This window comes from Chiloscyllium punctatum, chromosome 14 (genome assembly GCF_047496795.1).
Source record: "Chiloscyllium punctatum isolate Juve2018m chromosome 14, sChiPun1.3, whole genome shotgun sequence".
NCBI lineage: Eukaryota > Metazoa > Chordata > Chondrichthyes > Orectolobiformes > Hemiscylliidae > Chiloscyllium > Chiloscyllium punctatum.
This window is the reverse complement of record NC_092752.1, coordinates 1,658,705-1,681,548: the sequence shown is the minus strand read 5'-3', so window position 1 is coordinate 1,681,548 and position 22,844 is coordinate 1,658,705. Positions and strand designations below refer to the sequence as shown.

The 22,844-nt window shown below is 42.9% G+C and overlaps 1 protein-coding gene across 5 annotated transcripts in view; it reads right to left on the bottom strand.

Moving 5' to 3' along the window:
* Positions 1-18,881, bottom strand: part of LOC140485532 (sodium/hydrogen exchanger 9B2-like) — a 191,855-nt gene extending 172,974 nt beyond the window's left edge. For 4 of the 5 annotated variants that reach the window (XM_072583729.1, XM_072583728.1, XM_072583727.1 and 1 more), the window contains exon 1: positions 18,742-18,875. The gene's annotated coding sequence lies outside the window, so the exon portion shown is untranslated. Of the gene's footprint in view, positions 1-18,741 lie in introns of all 5 variants that reach the window. The other variant, XM_072583730.1, reaches the window with a different exon arrangement.
* Between the last annotated feature and the right edge of the window lie 3,963 nt (positions 18,882-22,844).

Here is a 22,844-nt window from a genome sequence, read left to right as displayed (position 1 = left end):
TCCTAGGATCATGTATCCCCTTGTCTTGCTCGTCCCACCCAAGTGCATCACCTCACACTTACTCAGACAATTTGCTACTGATCAGCCCAGATGACCAATTCATCTGACCAGTCTGTCAATATCCTCCTGTAAACTAAGGCTATCCTCCTCACTATCTGTGTATCATCTGCAAATTTACTGATCAACCTTCCTATATTCAAGTCTAACTTGTTTGCATATACCACAAAAAGGGTCCCAACATTTCTCACTTTCGAAAACACTCAACTATCACCTTCTGCAGCCTTCCACCCAGCAAATTATGAATTCAATTTACCAAATTTCCTTGGATCTCATGGACTTTCACCGTTGCCATCAATCCCCAATGCTGGACATTATTAAAAGCCTTGCTGAAGTCCAAGCAGACTACTTCAAATTCATTGCCCTCATCTACACACGTGGTCACCTGTTCAAAAAGTTAGGAGGTTAAAATCAACTTTTCCAGCAACACATTTTTCTGTTCAAAAATGAAATCAGGTTGGTCAGACATGACCATCTGTTAACAAATATTCTTGATTAATTACTGCCTCGTTAAGTGTAGATTAATTCTGTCCCTCAGAATTTGCTTCCAATTGTTTCACCACCATTGAAGTTAGACTGACTGGCCTGTAGTTTTCTGGTTATTCTTTGCTCTCGTCTTGAATAACAGTACACACTGGCCATCCTCCAGTCCTTTGGCACCTCGCCAGTAACCAGAGAGGAATTGAAAATTATTGTCAGTGCTCTGCTATTTCCTTCCACGCCTCACTCAACAGCCTGTGATAAATCTGCCTGGCCATGAAATGTATCTACTTTTAAGCCTGGCAGACAACTCAAAACCCCCTTTCTGTCTATGCTGCTGTCTTTATTTTACAGTTCTTCTACCCGATTTCTATACCCACATCTTCCGTCTCCACAGAGAACAATGACACAAAGTATTCATTTAGAACCCTACCTGCATCCTCCAGCTCCATAAACAAATTACCACCATGATCCTTAATGGGACCTACTATTTCCATAGTTTTCCTTTTACCTGAATGTACCTGTAAAATAATTTAAGATTTTCTTTATTTTACCTTCCATTATTCTTTCATACATCTTTTTGATCTCCTAATTTATTTTTAAAAATTGCCTCTGCCACATTCTGTACTCCTCAATGGATTCTGTTTTCATAGAATCATAGAATCCCTACAGTCTCTGCCAAACAAGAGAGAAAAAGCTGGAAAATCAGACTACTTGGATTATTATTTCAAAAGGGTTAGCACAGGCATAATGGAGTCAATAGATTACTTCTGTGCTGTATCAATTATTCCTCGTTCTTTTACAAAAGTACATGAACTTCTTTACAAAATATTCTTTACTTGCTTCCTTCAACATTCTAATCTTAAAATGGAGAATTTACAAACAAGATTGTCGGAGTTAAAATTAAACTTGACTGCCAGCTATTAAAGTAGGGATAAGACATCCCCACAATCAGTAACTTGTAGAATCTAAACAATTCAATGTTGAAATGTTTCTGTCGTTTTTCACATTGTCACATCTCTCTGGAGTAATGTGCTGGAAATCAGCTCTATTATTCCCAGAATCATCACAAAAGTTAAAGATTCTATGGAAGTATGCAAAACTGCCCCATTTTTTCAGACCCAGTTTGACAAAACACAGACTGGGTTTCTGAACTTAAATCAGAATTATTGCTTATCACAAATAAATAGACTCTAGCTATCAGTGAACAATTGTGAACATTTGCAAATAGCCCTACTGGTTTAAACGCTAAACATCTTACACACACACAGGAAAATGAGAGGGTGAATAGGTTCGGGCTGCAATCATTGAAGTTTAGAAGAATGAGAGGTGACCCTATTGAAACGTATCAGATTCTTAGGGAACTTGACAGGATATATGCAGAGAGGTTGTTTCCCCTTGTGAGAGTGTTCAGTAACAGAGGGCATAATCCCAGAGCAAGGAGTTGGCCATTCAAGACAGAGTCAGAATCATACAATGTGGAAACTTACACTTCAATCCAATCAGTCCATGCCGAACATTCTCCCATACCAAACTAGTCCCACCTACCTGCTACTAGCTCATCTCCTTCCAAACCTTATCTATTCATGTACTTAGCTAGGTGTCTACAGGAAGTCCATCCCACACACAAACCACCCTCCGTATAAAACAAATGCCCATTATGTCTTTTTTTTAAGCTCTCTTCTCTCTTCTTAAAAATGTGCTTCTTAGTTTTGAAATCCCCCATCCTAAGGAAATGACAACTACCATAATGCTGTCTATACCCCCTCAATAAAGGTCATCTCTCAACCTCCCACGCTCCAGTGAACAAAGTCCCAGCCTTTCTTTATAACTCAAATCTTCCAGAGCTGGCAACATCCCGGTAAATCTCTTCTGAACTTAATAATATCCTTCCTATAACTGAGCAATCAGAACTGGACTCCAGAAGAGGCCTCACCAACATCCTGTACAACCTCAACATGACTTCCCAACTCTCATACTCAAAGAACTGAGCAATGAAGACAAGCATGCTAAATGCCTTTTTAACTGCCCTGTCTATATCTAATACAAACATCAAAAGGATTATGTACCTGAACCCAGAGGTCCCTCAGTTCTACAACACTACCCAAGGCTGGAGATGAGGAGGAATTTCTTCTCTCAGAGAGGGTAGTGAATATGTGGAATTCTTTACCCCAAAGGTAAGTTGAGGCTGGGTTGTTAAGTATATTCAAGGCTAAGTTGGGCAAATTTTCAATCGGGGAATCAAGGGTTATGGGGGAAAAGGTAGAAAAATGGAGTTAAGGATTATCTGAGAGCCCCTGAGCTGGTGGAGGCCTGAAGACTTCTCACTATCCTCTTCAGAACTCCAATCTGTTCAGCCACTTGGAAATCAATCACATAGTTGTTTGTCATTGCTAACTGAAAACTATTCCACAGAGCAATCAGCTGCTTATTGCCAGCTTAATCTCCGTTTGCACACACCCCTGGGCTCCAGCTCATCTACAAACTATATAGCAACCACTGCTTGAGCAAGCGGCTGTGTAAATGATGCTTTCAAGGAGTGTCAGGTTACTTGCTTTTTAAAAGTCATTTAAGTCCAGAATTAAAAATACGGAAAAATTGAAAAACTATAACAGTTTTGCATTTCTTAAAATAAATAAACAAACATGCTAATGCACGCAATTTGAAAAACATGACCTAACTTATTTTTTAATTGAAGCAAATTGTTTTGGTAGCTGTGGAGTTGGTTTGTTAAACCAAGAAAAAAATTTTGACCACAAATCTATTATCTCAATTACCTAACCAGGAGTACCTCAAGGGAACTAAGGATGGGCAATAAATACTGGTCTAGCCAGTGACACCCACATCCCATGAAAAACAAAATAAATTACTAACTTTCTTAACTGTGCAATATCTGTTATTCAACAGAATACAGCTTAAGGAAGATATTCACAAATTGAGTTGGATATGAATGATTTTGTTGTCATGTTCATTTTACAGTGAGTAAAATAGTAAAATACAGTGAAAGGCTTTCCCATTATTACCATGATCCAATGCTATTTTGAATAATTTAAGAAAAACAAAAAGACAGTTTAACTAGAATTCATCAGTCCTGAGCCAGCTCATCGTTAACGATGCCTACGCTGCCATCCCTCCTCCACCGCCTCGCCACAGATTACACTAAACCCAGACTGGTTAGCAAGGTCAGATCACATGGAATATAGGGACAGCTAGCCATGTGGATACAGAACTGGCTCAAAGGTAGAAGACAGAGGGTGGTGGTGGAGGGTGTTTTTCAGACTGGAGCCCTGTGACCAGTGGTGTGCTACAAAGGATCAGTGCTGGGTCCACTGTTTTTTGTCATTTATGTGAATGATTTGCAATGTGAACATAGGTGGTATAGTTAGTAAATTTGCAGATGACACAAAAATTGGAGGTATAGTGGACAGCGAAGAAGGTTACCTCAGATTACAACAGGATCTTGGTCTATCTGATCAATGTGCTGAGGACTGGCAGATGAAGTTTAATTTAGATAAATGTGAGGTGCTGCATTTTGGAAAGGCAAATCAGGGCTGGACTTATACATGTTATGTTTAAGTCCTGGAGAGAGTTACTGAACAAAGAGATCTTGGGAGTGCAGGCTCATAGTTCCTGGAAAGTAATGTCTCAGGTAGATAGGATAGCGAAGTTGTTTAGTATGTTTTCCTTTATTGGTCAGAGCATTGAGTACAGGAGTTGGGAGGTCATATTGCAGATGTCCAGGACTTTGGTTCGGCCACTTTTGGAATATCGCATGTCTCCCTCGTATAAGAAGGATGTTGTGAAACTTGAAAGGGTCCAGAAAAGATTCACAACGATGTTGCCAGAGTTGGAGGGTTTGAGCTACAAGGAAAGGCGGAGTTGGCTGGGGCAGCTTTCCCTGGAACATCAGAGGCTGAGGGGTGACCTTACAGAGGTTTATAAAATCATGAGGGGCATGGATAGGGTAAATAGACAAGGCTTTTTCCCTGGGGTGGGAGAGTCCAGAACTAGAGGGCGTAGGTTTAAGATGAGAAGGTAAAGATATAAAAGGGACCTAAGGAACAACAGTTTCACGCAAAGGGTGGTGCGTGTATAGAATCACCTGCCAGAGGAAGTGGTGGAGGCTGGTACAATTATGACATTTAAAAAAGGCGTATGGATGGGTATAATGAGTAAAAATTTAAACATCACACAACACCAGGTTATAGTCCAACAGGTTTATTTGGAAGCACTAGCTTTGAGTGCTGCTCCTTCATCAGGTGATTGTGACAACCACCTGATGAGGGAGCGCGCTCCGAAAGCTAGTGCTTCCAAATAAACCTGTTGGACTATAACCTGGTGTTGTGCGATTTTTTAAAACTTTGTACACCCCAGTCCAACACCAGCACCTCCAAAATCATGAATAGAAAGGGTTGAGAAGGATATGCTCGCAAGTGCTCGCAAATGGGACAAGATTAATTTGGGATATCTGGTCTGCATGGAACAAGGAAAAAGTGAGGACTGCAGATGCTGGAGATCAGAGTTGAGAGTTTGGTGCTGGAAAAGCACAGCAGGTCCGGCAGCATCCAAGGAGCAGGCAAATTGACGTTTCAGGCATAAGCCCTTCCTGATGAAGGACATATGCCTGAAACGTTGATTCGCCTGCTCCTCGGATGCTGCCTGACCTGCTGTGCTTTTCCAGCACTACATGCTCAGCATGGACAAGTTGGACCAAAGAATCCGTTTCCGTACTGTACATCTCTACGACTCGAACAAACATTGAAATCGCCACTCTTCAGGTGCCATCTTTCGCCACTAAATCGATTTTCCTTCGCCACCGGCTTGCTGCTACCTGCACCAGATTCACAAATGTCAGAGTCACATCTCTTGCCACTAGGCCCACTTCAATGTCAGTGTGATGCCCTTCTGCCACCACCAGACATAACCAAATCACAAAATCGCTAATCCTCCGGTCACGATGTGGACTAGGTAAGAAGTCAGACGACATCATATTATAGTCCAACAGGTTAACTGAAATCACAAGCTTTCGGAGCATTGCCCTTTCATCAGGTGCCATCTTTCACTGCTTGGCCTATGTCATCAATGTTTCCTCATCAATGTAGCAGTGACCAATCCCCAAACCAGGTCCTGTGTTTGCCCCAGCAAAGAAAACAAGGGTTCACTTGCTGCTGCCATGAAGTCCACAATGGACTTACTCACCACCACACTGAGGTCCATGCTGGGATCCCTCAATGCCACTGATTTCACCCAATCTTAGGAAAGAGGTCAGTGAAGCAGAAAAGAAAAAAAAGAAAAAGAAAAGTGGAAGGAGAAGACAAGCCTTGGCTCAGGAGCCCTACGTTGATGACATCACTGATGAACTTATTTCATTAAAATCAATAATTATACATTTTAAAAGCTTCAACCTGTGCCATTTAGCAATCTTGCACCACAGATTATTTAAAGCAGCATAATTTTGCAACTAGCTTACTGATAACAAATAACATTATCTTGATTTAGAACAATCCTCAGTTCGAACCCATATAAGGCAATGCTAAGTTTCACAGCCCCATATTCCTTGCACAATTTTGCAGAAACTTTCCACCAATTGACTAATTAATTATCATTAACTTGCATAACACTACAGATTATGTCTGGCATCCATAGGATGATGAACATTTCAAATATTTCTTTTACTCCACTTATACATAAAATCTGAAAAATCTGGTGACCACTGTGTTATCAAATTAGAAATGTGAAACAATTTCTGACCCAAGTAAGGGCAATTACATGATGTACAAGAACAAACCTCTGGTAGAGTGGGGTACTTTGTCAACTGCAGGAACCAACATTCCTTTTCAAAAACGTCTGCACACATATTTCATATTCATAAAATCATTTTTATTGGTTATTTTTCTTCACTTGTGCTCGTAAAATAACAAAAAGATACATTATGACTGATATGGGAGGAATGTACAGTCACTCTGACCCCATTATCCATGATCACAACATAAAAATATTCTATCCAAGTCCTGATATAGACAATTGCACAGTTTCTCTATTAGATTTAGATTGTTGGCAATCACTCACAAGTATGATTGTCCATCCAGGAGATGTCATATCATCAGTCTTGGATTCTTGAGTCTTTTGCATGGTGGAGAGTCCAATTCTAGAGTCACATCTCCAACCACACATTTGGCAGCTGTTTCCTAGAGGTGGAATTGGTCCTTTGCCTTGAGATCGCCGACATTGCTTTTTCTGGTTTCTCTTCAGCATTTTCTCTTTCAAAGAATGGTGTCCCTTCACACAGGAGCTTCCTCCAATGCAATTTCTTCTGAACAAAGGTGTCCCACATTGAAATTGATGTTGTATTTCTTGATGGAAGCTTTTAGAGAGATTTTAAAACACTTCCTTTGTTTTCCTCTCATTCGCTCCTTCCTTGAGCTGGATGAAGATGATTTGCTTTGGTAATTGGAACTCATATCTTTAGCATGTGGCCAGCCAGGCTGAGTTGGTTTCAGATGATCACGGCATCAATACTGGTACTACTGGCTGCTTCAAACTTTCTAATATTAGTACACCTATTGTCCTAGCTGATGCGGGAAATCTGTCTCAAACAGCTTTGATGTTACTTCTCAAGGACCTTGAGATGGCGTTTATATATAATCCAAGTTTCTGAACCATATATAGAAGAATTAGAAGAATGATTACCTTATACACAAAGATCTTGGTATCAGCACAGATGTCATGGTCGTCAAACACTTTCATCCTTAGGCATCCAAAGGCAGCATTATTAGATTGGATGTGATGGTGAATCTCCTCATCCACGTCAGCCTTAGTTCAGAGGCAGCTTCCCTGATAGGGGAAATGTTCCTTGTTTGGGAAGATTTCTGCATTGATCTCAATGGAGGTTTGGAACTGGAATTTGAGCTAAAGACAGGTTATAAAAGGATTTGAGGCTTCTTGAGGTTAAGGCTGAGATCAATTTCTTGGTATGCTTCCACAAAGGCATTAAATGAGACTTGAAAATTCTCTTCTGACAGAACAGAAATGAAATTATCATCTGAAAACTGAAATTCTTGAATTAAGGTGGATATTGTTTACTTCTTTGATTGTAACCAATTGAATTTTCTGTCCATCCTGTAAACAATGCCCAAACCACTGGGAAGCTTTATCTTGACAAAATGTAAAATGGTGGTGATGAAGTTGGAGAAAAGGATAGGGGTGATGACACATTCAGGCTTAATTCCTGTCTTGATCTCAAAAGACTTGCCAATTTACCAACAGTGAGAACAAAAATATCTCAACAACTAAGGTTATTTCATAAATACTTATTGTAAAACAAACCTCCTGGAGTTAGAAGTGCTTTCCTCCAAATACTTTCTCATCAATAAAGAAAAAAGGTATATCATCCCTATGATTTATTTCCTGGGAGGCTCACAGCAGTGACGTGAATTAAAAACTTTTAATCCCAGAATCTCAAAGACAATTTCAGAAGTGAAGACACAGAATTGGTTAACATACAATTTGTATTATGAAAATATAAAATGGTTATTCCTCCAAATAACCCAGAAAACATACATTCTCTTAAGGTAAAAGGGAAAAAAAAGTGGATTTCACTGCAGATAATTACTTTAAGAATACTTTAAGGCCAATGATTGTTATTCCTGTAAGGCAAAACATAATAAGATATAGAATGTTCCAAGGTTTGTCAATGTTGTGTTCTTGCATGTGTGGTCAAGTTACCAATCACACATTGTCTCTGGGAGATTGACAAAGGTAATCTGCTCATGGAATACTATACTTAGCACAGACTGCCAGAAAAACAATTAGGTTTCATACTGATAACACCACAAGCATGTCAGACTCAGGAGACACAAGCTGAGAAGCTCGTTTTGTAGCAGCTTTCCTCAACTGAAAATTCAAAACATAAACTTTATAAGCACTATTCACAAGGAACAGCCATAAAACCCAGTTGTGAAACAATCAGGTGTCTTCTCTGAAGTGAGTTCAAGCAACCAAGAACAGCTATTATCTGGAATCTTTCAGTTTTCAAAAAAATGCCCTGCTTAAAAAGAAAAGTTCCAAGAAGTCTCTTCATTAGAATTTTAAAAATAAGAATCCAGACATATCCACAATCCTTCAAACTCAAATCCACTTAATTAAATATGAGGTGTCTTTCTAACAAAGTTGACAAATCCAGTACTGTTAAACAAATCAATTCCAGTGCTCATGTGTGCAGGCAGGGCAACTACAATGCTTCCCATCAGATTACCAACTTTGGTTGGACTTATTTTTGGAAGTTTTAAAGACTATCCATCTTCTAATTATCCTGGTTAGTCAGTGTTATTTTTCCTCCACTTTCTAATACTTTGAATGACTGGAGGACAACTATTGTGGTACTATTTTTCCAGGAATGATGGTAGACATAAATCAGCAAAGTACAGGACATTGAGTCTAATATCCTTGGTACAGAAGTAATTGGAAAAGATTCTGAGGGACAAAGTTAATCTCCATTTGTAGAGACAAGGATCAATGAAGGATAGTCAGCAGACGGTATTACTCAAAGCATGTTTTGTGATTGGAAACCCACAGGGTTTGATGCTGGGTTACACACTGTTGCAGACATTAATGATCTAGACATTAATGTAGGAGGTACGATCAGTAAGGTCATGAAAATTGGTGGTGTGGTTAATATGACCAAAAAAGATGGAAAATGTAGGACATTATAGATGGGTCAGTTAGGTAGGCTGAACAGAAGTAAATGGAATTTAAATGCTAAAAAATGCAAGGTTAATCCTCCCAAAGTGAGTTACAAGAAATGTAGAAAGTAGAAGTATAAAGTAGGCCACTCGGCCCTTTGAAACCGTTCCACATTTCAACATTGTCACAGTCGATCATCCAACTTAGTCCCCCATTTTTGCTTTCCCCCCCCCCCCCCTACCCTCTGGTCCCTTTAGCCCCAAGAACTGTTTCTAACTCCTTCTTGAAAGCATTCAATGTTTTGGCCTCAATTGCTTTCTATGTCAGAGAATTCCACAGGTTCATCAGTCTGTAGGTGAAGAGACTTCGTCTCATCTCAATCATAAATGGCCTACCTTGTGGCCTCAGACTGTGTTTCCTGGTTCGGGACTCCCGAGTCATTGGAAACCTCCTTCCTGTGTTAATCCATTCTGGTCCTGTTAAAATTTTGTACATTTAAGAACACTGCTCATTCTTCTAAACTTCAGTGAAGGCAGTCCAAATTGATCCAGTCTGTCTTCATACATCAGGGAGCAGTCAAGCAAGGTAATAGGCATTGAATGACAGTGGAAGTACAGAAGATCAAAGGGATCTTGGTGTACATGTCCCTGGTTCCTTGAAAGAAGCAGGATATGTCGATCAGGTTGTTAAGAAGGCATATAGGATACATACCTTTATTAGTCAAGGCTAATAATGCGTATAAGATTAGTTAGGCCACAGATGGAGTATTTTGTGCAGTTCTGCTCACCATACTTTAGGAAGGATGTCATTGCACTACATACAAACAAGGAACAAGAGTAAGTCACTTGGTCCTTCAATCCTGCTCAGCCATCCAATCAGACCATGGCTGACCTGATTTTAATCTGAACTGTCTACTGAGTCAGTATGGGTGGAAGTTAGGAACAGCCACTGCATTGGGGGTTTTCTACAGACCACCTAATAGCAGTAGAGAGATTGAAGAACTCATAGGTGGGCAGATTCTGGAAAAATGCAGAAGCAGCAGAAGTTGTTGTTATGTGTGATTTCAACTTTCCCAATATCGACTGGAACCTCCTAAATGCAGATGGTTTGGATGGAGCTGTTTTTGTCAGGTGTGTTCAGGAGTGTTTCCTTTCTCAGTGTGTAGACAGGCCAACATGGGGAGGGGCTATTTTGGATTTGATGCTCAGCAACGAGCCAGGACAGGTGTCAGATCTCATGGTGGGAGAGCATTTTGGTGACAGTGATCACAACTGCCTCACATTTGGAGAGTGAAAGGAGCAGTTACCAAAGGAAGATATTTCATTGGGGAAAAGGAAATTATGACGCTATCAGGCAGGAGTTGGGAAATACAGATTGGGAGCAATTGTTCCACAGAAAGGGCACAGCAGACAGGTGGAGACTATTTAAGGAGCAGTTGTTGCGAATGATGCACAGATTTGTCCCTCTGAGACAGGTAAGAAGGGGTAAGATTAAGGAATCTTAGATGACACAAACAGAAGAGCTTCTCGTCAAAAGGAAGGCAGCAGCTTATGTAAGGTGGAGGAAGCAAGGATCTAGCACAGCTTTAAAGGATTACAGGCTTGCTAGAAAGGAGCTTAGAAATGGACTGAGGAGAGCCAGGAGGGGGCATGATAAAGGCTTGGCAAGAAGGATTAGGGAGAACCCAAAGGAATACGTGAGGAATAAGAGAATGATCAGGGAGAGGATAGGGCCGATCAGGGATAGCGGAGGGAACTTGTGCGTGGAGTCTGAGCAGATAGGGGAAGTCTTAAATGAGTTTTTTGCTAAAGTTTTCACCAAGGAGAGGGATGCTTCCATACTAAATGAAAACTTTGAGGAGCTGGGATACAGTCTTGACCGGATCAAGATTGATGAAGTTGATGTGCTGGAAATTTTGGAAAACATTAAGATTGATAAGTCCCCAGGGTCGGACGAGATTTATCCTAGGCTTCTCTGGGAAGCGAGAAAGGAGGTTGCTAAGCCGCTGGCGAGGATATTTGCCTCCTCACTCTCCATGGGAGTCATATCAGATGATTGGAAGGAGGCGAATGTTATTCCTCTTTTCAATAAGGGTAATAGAAAAATCCCTGGCAATTACAGCCCAGTCAGTCGTACGTCTGTAGTCAGCAAAGTTTTGGAAAGAATTCTGATGGATAGGATTTATGACTATTTGGCAAAGCATAGTGTGATTAAAAGCAGTCAGCATGGCTTTTTGAGGGATAGATCATGCCTCACAAATCTTATTCAGTTCTATGAGGAGGTGTCAAGACAGGTCGACGAAGGTCGAGCAGTGAATGTGGTGTATACGACTTCAGCAAGGCATTTGATAAGGTTCCCCGTGGTAGGTTCATTCATAAAGTCAGGAAGTATGGGATACAGGGAGATTTGGCTATCTGGTTTCAGGATTGGCTGGCTGACAGAAGGCAGAGAATGGTTGTAGATGGAAAATATTCTGCCTGGAGATCAGTGTCGAGTGGATCTTCAAACTATAACTCCTCGTACCAGTCAATCCTGCCCTGGGGAAAAGTCTCTGACTATTGACTCTATCTATTCCACTCATTATCTTGTATACCTTGATCAGGTGTCTTCTCTTCCTCCTTCTCTCCAGAGAGAAAGGTCCAAGCTTATTCAACCTTTCTTCATAAGACAAGTCCTCCAGTCCAGGCAGCATCCTGGTAAACCTTCTTTGTACCCTCTCCAAAGCTATAGTAGGGCGACCAGAACTGGACACAGTATTCCAAGTGTGGTCTCACCAGGGACTTGAAGAGCCATAACAGGGCCCCGTTTCTTGGGCCTCTGCTCTTTGTAGTTTTTATAAATGACTTGAATGAGGAGTGGGTTAGTAAATTTGCAGATGACACAAAGGTTGGAAGTGTCGTCGATAGTATCGAGGGCTATTGCAGGCTGCAGCAGGACATAAACAGGATGCAGAGCTGGGCTGAGAAATGGCAGCTGGAGTTCAACCTGGATAAATGCTAAGTGATGCATTTTGGAAGATCAAACTCGAATGCTGAATATAGGATTAAAGACAGGATTCTTGGTAGTGTGGAGGAACAGAGGGATCTGGGTGAGCAAGTACATAGATCCCTCAAAGTTGTCACCCAAATGGATAGGGTTGTTAAGAAAGCATATGGTGTTTTGGCTTTCATTAACAGGGGGATCGAGCTTAAGAGCCGCAAGGTTTTGTTATGGCTCTACACTAGCCTGTTTAATCTTTCTTCTTTAGGTAATCTATTCATTTGAGGTATTAGTCTTAAAACAAAAACAAAGAACAAAGAGCAATGCAGCACAGCAACAAGCCCTTCAGCCCTCCAAGCCTGCACCAACACCATTTTGCCCTTCCATATTAAAACTGTCTTCACGTACAGGATCTGTACTCCTCTATTCTCTTTCTATTCATGTTTTTGTCCAGGTGATTCATGAATGCTGCTATTGTATCTGCTTCCAACACCAAGTCTGGCAGCATGTTCTGGGCACTCACCCCCCCCCCCACTTTGTGTGAAAAACCAGCCTCACACATCTCTTTTAAACTGCTCCCCCTGTCCACAACAGCCCTCTCCCCACCAATAGTTTCATTCTAGTAATTGAACTCTTCACCCTGGGAAAAGGACTCATACTTTCCACTCCATCATGCCATTCACAATCTTACAAACTTCTTTCAAGTCACCCCTCAACCTTCTGTGTTCCAGTGAAGACAAACCCAGTCAATCCAACACTTCTTCATAGCTAAAATCACTCCATATCAACATTGTGGTAAATCTTTTCTGTACCCTCTCTAAAGCATCCACATTTTTCTGGTAGTGTGGTGGCCAGAACTATAATATTCCAAGTGTGGCCTAACTAAATTTCCATAAAGCTGCAGCATAACCTGCCTATCCTTATACTCAATGCCCCTTCCTATGAAGACAAGCATGCCAAAAGCCTTTTTTACTACCTTATCTACCTGTGCTGCCACCTTCAGTGATCTGAGGACCTTCACATCCAGATCTCTCTGTACATCAATACTCTTAAATGTTCTGTCATCACTGTATCATTTCCATCTGGACTTGACTTTCCAAAATACATTACCTCACATTTGTCTAGATCAAACTACATCTGCCGTTCCTCTGCCCATGCATCCAACTGATCTATATTCTGCTGTATCCTCTGAAAACCCTCCTCACTATCTGCAACACCACCAATCTTTGTATCATCTGCAAACTTCTAACAACTGCCGTTTGAAATATTCCCACATGTCCAATGTGGATTTACCCTGAAACAACCGCTTCCAGTCAAACTTCTCCAGTTCCTGCCAAATATTGCTGTAGTTCACCTTCTCCTAATTTAAAATCTTCACCTGAGGAATGCTGTTATCCCTATCCATGAGGATCTTAAAACTCATGGTATTATGATCACTACTCCCAAATTACTCCCCCACTGAAACTTCACTCACCTGGCTGGGCTCATTTCTCAAAACCAGTTTCAATATTATCTCATTCCTGGTTAGACTGTTTGCATACTGTGTCAAGAGACCCTCCTAAATGGTATTTATAAATTCCCCATCCAAGCCCCGAGCATGAAGTGAGTCCCAGTTAATATATGGGAAGTTAAAATTGCCCACCAGAACAAACTTCTGTTTTTTTATCTTACAAAAATCTGACTAGTGTTTTCTGGTATAACGTGACAGTTGCATTCCTCTGCAACCCCACACAATGGAAAATCACGCTATGGAAAACCACTATAGAAAATCGTGCTGTAGAAGATCACTATACAAAATTGCTATACCCATTCAGTAGGAAGTTCGCATTATCAAAACAACATCAACAATTGGTCAATCATGTTACAGCCAATTCGAGGTGATGAAACGCACATTATACCAGAACGACCTGTACATATCCTCTCTTCTATCTCCCGCTGGCTGTTGGGAGGCCGAAAGAATACTGCCAGCATTGTGACTTTACTTTTCCTGTTCCAGAGTTCTACCCGTATTGCTGCACGGGTCCTCTGATGCATCTTCCCTCAGTACAGCTGTGAGATACTCCTTTACCAGTAACAACTCCCTCATCACTTTCACCTCCCTTTCTATCACACCTGAAACATCTAAACCTGTGACATTCAGCTGCCAGTCCTATGCCTCTTTCAGCCAAATCTCTGCAATCATAATAATGCCATAGTTCCAACTACTAAACAAAGTTCTAAGTTCACTTAGATTAGATTCCCTACAGTATGGAAACAGGCCCTTCGGCCCAACAAGTCCACACTGACTGTCCGAACAGTCACCCACCCAGACCCATTCTCCTATCCTATATTTATCCCTGACTAATGTACCTTACACTATGGGCAATTTAGCATGGCCAATTCACCTGTACAACACATCTTTGGATTGTGGGAGGAAACTGGGGCACCCGGAGTAAACCCACGCAGACACTGGGAGAATGTGCAAACTCCACACACACAGTTTCCCCAGGCAGGAATCGAACCTGGGTCCCTGGTGCTGTGAGGCAGCAGTGCTAACCACTGAGCCACTGTGCCGCCCCCAATTACCTTACCTAGTACATGTATATATCTCGCATTGAAACACGTGCATTTCAGACCACCTTCCCTGCAATTTTCACCAGCGTTTCCCTGCCTGTTCTTGTTCTTAGTCATACTTGCCTTGGTTTCTACCTTTCCCTCAATTTCTGTATCTACTACCCAACTCCCCTGGTTCCCAACCCCGCCACACTAGTTTAAACCCTCCTCAACTCCTCTACCAAGTACCCCCACTAAAGACATCAGTCCCAGGCTTCTCTGAACTCCTTCCAATGCATTAATATCCTTCCATAAGTATGATAACCCGTATTGCACAAAGTACTCCAGATGCCTAGTGCCTTAAATAAGCATAACCTCCTTATTCTTGCATTCAATTTCTCTCGCAATAAATAATAACATTCTATGAGCTCTCCTGATTACTTGTGTATCCACATATTAATCTTCTGCAGTTTCTGCACTAGGACAGCAAGGTCTCTCCAGATCTCAGAGCTCTGCAATCTCTCACCATTTAGATCATTTTAATCTTTCTGCCAAATTGATTAATATCACACATTCCCCACATTGTACTCCATTCACCAGATCTTCACCCACTCACATAAGCTATTTATATTGCTTTATAGGATCCTTATGTCCTTTTCATAGCGCACTTTCCTACCTACTTTGTCTCATCAGCAACTTTAGCTATCATTCTTTCAATCCTTTTACCCAAATCATTTATATAAAATTGCCACGGGTTGAAACTCCACTCCCAACCTGCTTCACACCACTTGTGACATTCTGCCAACCTGAAAAATTACCTGAAATAATCCAGGTAATTATAGACTCGTGAACCTGACGTCAGTGGTAGGGAAGGTGCGGGAGAAGATACTAAGAGATAGGATCTATTCCCATTTGGAAGACAATGAGCTGATCAGTGATAGGCAACATGGTTTTGTGCAGGGAAGATAGAATAATATAATGCCATAGTTCCAAGTTCATAATAGAACTCTTTGAGGAAGTGACAAAGTTGATTGATGAGGGAAGGGTTGTAGATGTCATAAACATGGACTTCAGTAAGGCATTTGATAAGGTTCCCCATGGTAGGCTGACGGAGAAAGTGAAGTCACATGGGATCCAGGGTGTACTAGCAACATAGATAAAGAACTTGCTGCACAATAGGAGACAGAGAGTGGTAGTGGAAGGGAGTTTCTCCAAATGGATAACTATGACCACTGGTGTTCCACAGGGAACCATGCAGCAACCACTGTTGTTTGTGATATACATAAATGATCTGGAGGAAGATTAGCAAGTTCGCAGATGACACTAACATTGGTGGAATAGCAGATAGTGAAGGGGACTGTCAGAGAATGCAGGAAAATATAGACAGATTGGAGAGTTGGGCGGAGAAATGGCAGATGGGGTTCAATCCAGGCAAATGTGAGGTGATGTATTTTGGACGATCCAATTCCAGAGTGAACTATACAGTAAATGGAAAAGTCCTGGGGAGAGATCTGGGTGTTCAGGTCCATTGTACCCTGAAGGTGGCAACACAGGTCAATGGAATGGTCAAGGCAGCACAAGGCATGCTTTCCTTTATCAGACAGGGTATTAATTACAAGAGTTGGCAGGTCATGTTAATGTTGTATAAGACTTTGGTTCGGCTACATTTGGAATACTGCTTACAGTTCTGGTTGCCACATTACCAAAAGGATGCGGATGCTTCGGAGAGGGTGCAGAGAAGGTTCACCAGCATGTTGCCTGGTATGCGCTAGCTATGAAGAGAGGTTGAGTAGATTAGGATTATTTTCATTAGGAAGACAGAGGTTGAGGGGGGACCTGATCGAGGTCTACAAAATCATGAAAGGTATAGAGAGGGTAAATAGCAAGAAGCTTTTTCCCCAGAGTGGGAGACTCAATTACTAGGGGTCACGAGTTCAAGTGAAGGGGAAAGTTTAAGGGAGATATGCGTGGACGTCCTTTATGCAGAGGGTGGCCAGTGCCTGGAACATGTTCCCAGTGGAGGTGGTAGACGCAGGCATGATAGCGTCATTTAAGATGAATCTAGACAGATACATGAATGGGCAAGGAGCAGAGGGATACAGACCCTTAGAAAATAGGCAACAGGTTTAGATAGAGGACCTGGATCATCGCAGGCTTGGGAGGGCTGAAGAGCCGGTTCCTGGGCTGTAATGTTCTTTGCTCTTACTCCTACTCTCTGCTTTCTGTTAGCAAGCAAATCTACCCATGGCGCTATGTTACACCCTACACCAAAAGCTTTAATTTTGCACAATAACATTTGATGTGGAATGCCTTCTAAGCACAACACACCCACTGGTTCCCCTTCAACAACAGTACAAGTTACTTGTTAAAAAAATTTGATCATGGGACATGGGTGTCACTGGCTGGACCAGCAACTGTTGTCTTTCCCGATTTGCCCTTGAGGTAGTGGCATACTGCCTTCTTGAAACACTCGAGTCCACTTGTTGTAGGTAGACCCACATTGCTGTTTGGGAGAAAATTCCAAGATTTTCACCCAACAATACTTAAGGAATGACAGTAAATGTTTTGAGAAGTATACTAACCTTCTTCAAAGAATTCCAATAAATTAGATTTCTTTAACAAAACCATGTTGGCTCTGCCTGATTACCTTGAACTTATCCAAGTACCTTGTTCTAATGTCTTTAATGAGTATTTCCAACATTTTTCCCTCTGACAGAAATTAAATACAGGCCAGTTAGATTTCCTGCTTTCTGTTTCCCTCCCCTTTTGAATAAAGAAGTCACACTTTGCTATTTTCTAATTTAAAGGAACCTTTCCTGAATCTACTGCACTTTGGAAAATTAAAACCAATGCACTAGAGTGGGTGAAAAAGAGACTGCTTGTGCTGGGGTGATTCAGCTATGAAGACAGACTAGATCAACTGGGGTTAGAGAGCACAGGAAGACTGTTTAGGGGCCTGATTGAGGTATACACTGTTGTGAGGGTCATAGACAGGGAGAAACCTTTTCCCTTAATAGAGTGGTCAAAACAGGGGGCACAGTTTTAGAGCAAAGAGCAGGAGGTTTAGAGCATGTTTGGGGGAAAGATTTCACCCAGAGGAATGTGGGCTTCTGGAAATCACAGACTGTCAGGGTCATATAGACAGAAATCCCCAAGATATTTAAAAACTATTCAGATGACCATTTGAAACGCCACAGCATACAAGGCTATCAGCCAAGTGCTGGGAAATGGAATTAGAATAGATAGTTGTTGGAAGACTGCTGCAAACACATTGCGCCTGTGCTGTAAAATCTCTATGACTCGAAGTAGAAAAGACATGAAAAGTATCATCCCTATCATTTATTTCCTGGATGGCTTACGGCCGTGGAACAATAATTAAATTTTTAAATAGAGACTTCACGATAGTTCCAGAATTAGCAACAGTATTCTCCCTGCCTAATCCTGGAATTAGATCACGGGAAAGCTAATCACTTGGAACTAAAGGCAGAAAGTGCTGAAATTGCAGGAGATTTGACATAACCAACATTTTTTGACATTTAATACCTCCTGTCTTCCATTCAATCAGATTCCTTCTCTTTTGTTTGTTTCCCCACCCTCCCCGTTTCAACTGCTTAAAACCAATCACCTTTCTAACTTTTCCTTGATTGCGATACTGGGTCATCGACCTGAAACATTAACTCCATTTTTCTCTGCAGAGATGCCGACAGACATGCTGAATATTTGCAGTAATTTCGGTCTCTATTTCACATATCCAGCACCCACAGTGTTTCTCATGCGTTCAGGAAATATTAGGTAAGGCGATATTACGCGGCCAGGTCTGATGAAAGCAAAGATCTTTCTATCCAGGTGCCATTTCCTTGTCTTGAGAGAGGCTCCAGAACTCAGAGAGTCCCACTCGCGGACTGGGAAATAAGATCTAACGGTCATAGAAACCCGGACTGGGAATCGGACTACAATTCAATTCAATATACAACAATAAAGACCGCGATACAAACAATAACTGGCACTTACACACTTGCCCTGTGTTAAATTGCGACCCTAAGGATAATCTCCATACAGCGACCAAGCCGTAGGTTCCAATGCCCCTGAGGTGGACAACAGCTCGAGCTCACCACCTGTCAACCTGCCGCGTCGCCTAGCGCAACGCACATGCGCGGGCTGAGGGTCTGCTGCCTGGGGTTACGCATGCGCAGCCAGGACGTTGGTTGGGGGGGCGCTGGTGAAACTCTGCACATGCGTGTTCGTGGCCTCTCGTCGCTCACCGCCCTCCAAAAGCAGATGTCCAAGCAGTACGCATGCTCGTCTCGTGAGGGGCGGTTTCATGTTGTAATGGCGAGTACGCATGCGCGATTCTCGTCCTCCCCAGAGTCAACGAGAGATTGATGTGGAGGTAACGGTGTTGGATGTGGGATGGACACAGTTAATAAGCAGCTAGGTTAAAAACCTGGAGGAAGAACGCCTCATCTTTCACCTCGGAACACTTCAACCTCGGGACATCAATGTGGACTTCACCAGTTTCCTCATTTCCTCTCCCCAGCTCCAACCTTCCACCGTCCCCATGACCTGTCCTACCTGTCCATCTTCCTTTCCACCTATCCACTCCACCCTCCCCTCTGACATATCACCTCCATCCCCACCCCCATTCATCTATTGTACTCTATGCTACTTTCTCCCCACCCCCTCCCCCTATCATTTATCTCTCCACCCTGCAGGTTCCCTGCCTCTATTCCTGATGAAGAGCTTTTGCCTGAAACATCGATTTTCCTGCTCCTTGGATGCTGCCTGACCTGCTGTGCTTTTCCAGCACCACTCTAATCCAGACAGTTAAAAAGCACACAACACCAGGTTATAGTCCAACAGGTTTATTTTGAAGCCTAGATTACTGATATGTATGTTCAATGTATTGTTTCAGTTGCATGACAGTGTAATCATTTGCTATAAATTCTGTGTCTTATGAACCTGCTCCATAACCACCTGATGGAGCAGTGCTCTGAAAGCTAGTGCTTCCAAATAAACCTGTTGGACTATAACCTGGTATTGTGTGATTTTTAACAAGAGAATGGTGAGTGAAAACCAAAAGGATGCTGTAAATCAGAAACAAAGACAGAAGTTGCTCGAAATGTTCAGCAGGTCTGACAGCATCTCTGAAGAGAAATCAGAATTAACGTTCCTCAGAACAGTTCTGGGGAAGGGTCATTTGACCTGAAATGTTAACTTTGATTTCTCTTCACAGATGCTGCCAGATCTGCTTCTGTTTTTGTGTGGTAACAAAGTTATACAGTGTGGAAACAGACCCTTCAGTCCAAGCTGACCAAGGTTCCCAAACTAAATTAATCCCACCTGCCTTAGCCTTGTCCATAACCCTCCAAATCTTTACTATTCATGAATGTATCCAAATGTCTTCTAAACATTTTAACTGTTACTACATTCATCACTTTCCCTGGCAATTCATTCCACACACAAACCACTCTCTCCAAAAAAGGTTGCCTGTCGTGTCCATTTTAAATCTTTCTCCTCTCACCTGAATATTCCCCCTAGTTTAAACTCCCCCACCTTTTGAAAAGGATGTTGTCATTCACCTTATCTCTCTCCCTCATGATTTTATAAACCTCAAGATCACTCTTCAACCTTCTACACTCCAGTGAAAGAAGTCTATTTTATATCTCAAACCCTTGTCATTAAATACCAATTTAATATTTAGATACCTATTGAAAACACAGTGCAAAATTCAAAGAAACCATCACAGTAATGTGCTTGACTCTGAACTACTCCCTGACATAGCCTGATAAATCAATCAGTTCAAGGGAAATGATGGGTAAACAATAAAAAAAACCTCCTATTAAATATCATGGAGGAAGGAATAAAAGGTGGTGGTGTTCTAGTCACTGGGTGGCATGATGACTCGTGGTTAGCACTGCTGCCTCACAGCCCCATGGACCCATCTTCAATTCCAGCCTGGGTGACTATGTGGAGATTATATGTTCTCCCAGATGTGCAGCAATGGTGGATTAGCCCTAGTGAATGTGGGGTAGAGCAGGGGTTTAATGTGTAATGTTGACGAGGGGAATATGCTAGGCAGTCAGACAAGGGTCATATTGTGGATTAGTGGTGCTGGAAGAGCACAGCAGTTCAGGCAGCATCCAAGGAGCTTCGAAATCGACGTTTCAGGCAAAAGCCCTTCATCAGGAATAAACGCAGTGAGCCTAAAGCGTGGAGAGATAAGCTAGAGGAGGGTGGGGGTGGGAGAAAGTAGCATACAGTACAATGGGTGAGTGGGGGAGGGGATGAAGGTGATAGGTCAGGGAGGAGAGGGTGGAGTGGATAGGTGGAAAAGGAAATAGGCAGGTCGGACAAGTCCGGACAAGTCATGGAGCCAGTGCTGAGCTGGAAGTTTGGAACTAGGGTGAGGTGGGGAAAGGGGAAATGAGGAAACTGTTGAAGTCCACATTAATGCCCTGGCGTTGAGGTGTTCCGAGGCGGAAGATGAGGCGTTCTTCCTCCAGGCATCTGGTGGTGAGGGAGCGGCGGTGAAGGAGGCCCAGGACCTCTATGTCCTCGGCAGAGTGGGAGGGGGAGTTGAAATGTGGTTGATTGGTGCAGGTGTCCCAGAGATGTTCCCTAAAGCGCTCTGCTAGGAGGCGCCCAGTCTCCCCAATGTAGAGGAGACCGCATCGGGAGCAACGGATACAATAAATGATATTAGTGGATGTGCAAGTAAAACTTTGATGGATGTGGAAGGCTCCTTTAGGGCCTTGGATAGAGGTGAGGGAGGAGGTGTGGCCGCAGGTTTTACAGTTCCTGCAGTGGCAGGGGAAAGTGCCAGGATGGGAGGGTGGGTTACAGGGGGGTGTGGACCTGACCAGGTAGTCACGGAGGGAACAGTCTTTGCGGAAGGCGGAAAGGGGTGGGGAGGGAAATATATCCCTGGTGGTGGGGTCTGTTTGGAGGTGGCGGAAATGTTGGCGGATGATTTGGTTTATGCGAAGGTTGGTAGGGTGGAAGGTGAGCACCAGGGGCATTCTGTCCTTGTTATGGTTGGAGAGGTGGGGTCTGAGGGCGGAGGTGCGGGATGTAGACGAAATGCGTTGGAGGGCATCTTTACCCACGTGGGAAGGGAAATTGCGGTCTCTAAAGAAGAAGGCCATCTGGTGTGTTCTGTGGTGGAACTGGTCCTCCTGGGAGCAGATCTGGCGGAGGCGGAGGAATTGGGAATACAGGATGGCATTTTTGCAAGAGGTAGGGTGGGAAGAGGTGTAATCCAGGTAGCTGTGGGAGTCGGTGGGTTTGTAAAAACTGTCAGTGTCAAGTTGGTTGTCATTAATGGAGATGGAGAGGTCCAGGAAGGGGAGGGAGGTGTCAGAGATGGTCCAGGTAAATTTAAGGTCAGGGTGGAATGTGTTGGTGAAGTTGATGAATTACTTAACCTCCTCGCTGGAGCATGAGGTGGCTCCAATGCAGTCATCAATGTAGCGGAGGAAGAGGTGGGGTGTGGTGCCGGTGTAATTACGGAAGATCAACTGCTCTACGTAGCCAACAAAGAGACAGGCATAGCTGGAGCCCATACGTGTGCCCATGGCTACCCCTTTGGTCTGGAGGAAGTGGGAGGATTCAAAGGAGAAATTGTTAAGGGTGAGGACCAGTTCGGCCAAACGAATGAGTGTGTCGGTGGAAGGGTACTGTTGGGGACGTCAACCATTTCAATTCCCCCTCCCACTCTGCCGAGGACATGGAGGTCCTGGGCCTCCTTCACCGCCGCTGCCTCACCACCAGACGCCTGGAGGAAGAACGCCTCATCTTCCGCCTCGGAACACTTCAACCCCAGGGCATCAATGTGGACTTCAACAGTTTCCTCATTTCCCTTTCCCCCACCTCACCCTAGTTCTAAACTTCCAGCTCAGCACTGTCTCCATGACTTGTCCGGACTTGTCCTACCTGCCTATCTCCTTTTCCACCTATCCACTCCACCCTCTCCTCCCTGACCAATCACCTTCAGCCCCTCCCCCACTCACCCACTGTACTCTATGCTACTTTCTCCCCACCCCCACCCTCCTCTAGCTTATCTCTCCACGCTTCAGGCTCACTACCTTTATTCCTGATGAAGGGCTTTTGCCCGA